Source organism: Cupressus sempervirens, chromosome 2 (assembly GCF_028749045.1).
Source record: "Cupressus sempervirens isolate cs-2001-9-10 chromosome 2, ASM2874904v1, whole genome shotgun sequence".
NCBI classification, from domain to species: Eukaryota; Viridiplantae; Streptophyta; class Pinopsida; order Cupressales; family Cupressaceae; genus Cupressus; species Cupressus sempervirens.
In genome coordinates this window covers 397872444-397875277 of record NC_143119.1, presented here as the reverse complement: position 1 = coordinate 397875277, position 2834 = coordinate 397872444, and positions in this window count along the sequence as shown.

The window sequence follows — 2834 nt, the reverse complement described above, 5'->3', positions numbered from 1 at the left end:
CTCTTTTCATAAGTAGATCAATACCTTCCTTGATCTTCATGTCTTCTTCAGATCTAGATTTATCTTTTCTTTTGCTTCTATTCTTTTGTATACAACAAAAGGATTCAGGTTCTGGAAACTCAATGCTCTATTCTTTACACAAATTTGATAACTCTCCAAGAATTTTCACCATCCAAGTGTCAAAATTTCCTTTATCTAACTTAGGACTATCTTTCTGAAATAACTTGCCACTGATCTCCAAAAGTTGTTAAACTTTATCTTCAAGGAATTGATGCTTTGATATCAATTGTTAGAAACAATAGTCCACCAAGATAACTGAGGGGGGGGGAGTGTGAAGTAGTTATCTAGTAATTAAAATATTAATTAACCTTAAATAATCCTAACCATTCAACCAAAGTAAACAACAACCATACAAAGATGCACATACACAATTACACCAGATATGTTGACTAGGGAAAACCCCTGTGGGAATGATGCCCACAAGATGATGTACTAATACAAATATTCCTTGTTAGAGGATGGACCATGTTAGGAGTCTATTACAACATTTAGTACATATGAGTCACTATTAGGAGACTTTGAATCCTTGTTAGAAGATTCCAACCCTGTTAGGAGTTGTAGAAGACAAAAGGACCCACTGTCCAAACAACTTCTGGGGAAAGATCACCAAACTCACTGTCCAATTGATTTCTCAACTATTCTTTACAAAATAATTGCATGATTTGTACGTTAACTTTCTTCCTCTATCTTGTCAACTAGAACAATCACTGTTAGACCTTGTAGACTAGGTTACAAATCTTAGATCCAAGTATCAAACTTTGGATCACACAATAAAACCTTGGCAATGAAGTTTCCTTCACTTTTTCTCTACTATGCTTATCTTTGCATTCTGTACTTGTGTTGCTTACAATTATCTACATACATACATACATGATAACGGAAAATGTCCTTCCTTTATACCAAATTCATAAAACAATTCCATAAGTCAGCTGTTACACCTTCTCAATTAATTATTATATGACCACATTAAGAACACATTACACTTAGCGATAACATTGATCTTCTGCCTTGCAACTTGAAATCTTTTTGTACATGTGTCATTATGCCAAGTGAACTTGGCCATGTCATCTCCAAAATTTTTTCTTCACATCTTTAACTTTGGCTTCTCAGAATAACAACTCTGCAAAGAGATATAACAAGTTTACCAAAACATGCCTTTGTAAACTCTATCTCAGAATAGTCTTCACCAAAACTTGAATAACTTCTTCCATACTTAATATCTTATGCTTCCGAGGTTAGCTGTATATAGTAAACACTTAGTAGTATCTTCCTTTAACCTTGCTACTAAAAATGCTCGACGATCTCTCTGTACCAACTTGATCTTTCTGTTGTTCTTCTATCAGATACCACAGAAAATGACTATGTTGACATCAATGACAAACACAGTTAGGAATATAACATATCATCATGATAATGATCTAATCATGTTTCTACAATACTCCCCCATAGGAATATCATCAACATTCATGCTTCCAATAGGATTTCCAACTGGTGGAACATATAGGTGTGAATACCAAAGTAAAATGTAATGCTCCCATTATAGAAGATGATCTTGAGGCTGAGAACACAACTGAAGATGTCGGTATTAGTGCAACTGATAATGTGGCAGAGAATAAGAAAATATTGATGACAATGTTCTTTTAAGGTTCCTACATTATGTTGCTTTGTTACATGTTTGGTGTTGAATGAGGGACGTTATGTACATGTACCTCTCTTGATCATGAATTTCTATTTGGTAAATATCTCTATTTCAAACCATATCCCAACCATTCTCTTTTTAGTCATTGATCTAAACACTAATTGTGAGTTTGTCATGTTTGAACATATAACCAAAATTGAGCATTTGAAAACTGAGTCATACCAAAAAAAAAAATTTGTACCAACAAAAATTGAGAATTACTAGTAATTGTCCAATATAGAAACAAAAAATTGAATAACACTTTTTCCGACTAAGAATTCATTAATCTTTCTTCCTAGTTCTTAGTGGTTAGCATATAAAGGTAATTGCTATCTTGCATTTAGAACCTTTATTTTCTTTTCATAGTCATTGTTTTAGCCTAGAAAAATACAAAAACATAGCTTGCATATCTTAGGAGAGTTATTTTCTAAATTAGAAGGGACATTTTTCATAAGTCATTCCTTTAGTGGTCATACATATTGTCTTGATTTATCAAACATCATTTATATTCCCTCACCTTGGATTAGGCACCTTACATTTGTGTTTGATCAACATTCTTATCACCTATTTGCCCTATCTTTTTGAAATCAAAAAAATCTACAATCATTTATAACATTGTCTAGATAATTTTCCTTTGAAGTCATATAATATCTCTATGTTATATTTAATATTTAAAAAAGAAGAAGAAGAAAGATTCCTTAGTCTTGCATATGGAAAATACTTGTTCTTTGACCAAAGATTAGATGAATCCTAGTTAGGATCAACCTAGAAATACAACTTTTATTATTGATAATTTTGTCATTGAAATATAATGATCTTGAAACATTGTTGGGACATGAGAGAACAATAGTTGATAACCCACTCAATACTACAAAAAAGTAGAAAATTTCACTAAGCTCAATAGAATAGAATGCAATCACATTAGGTAAGTAAGGACATGAATCCCTTTAGATTTAACATTCAATTAGGTCCAAAGTTATGGTTAGGATTCAATTTTTAGGATTTAAACTGCTTGTTTATTTTAGGTTAATAGTTAAACTTGGTTTTGTGTTTAATTAGGTTTAAATTTAGGTGTGAACGTAGTTTAGTGTTAGGA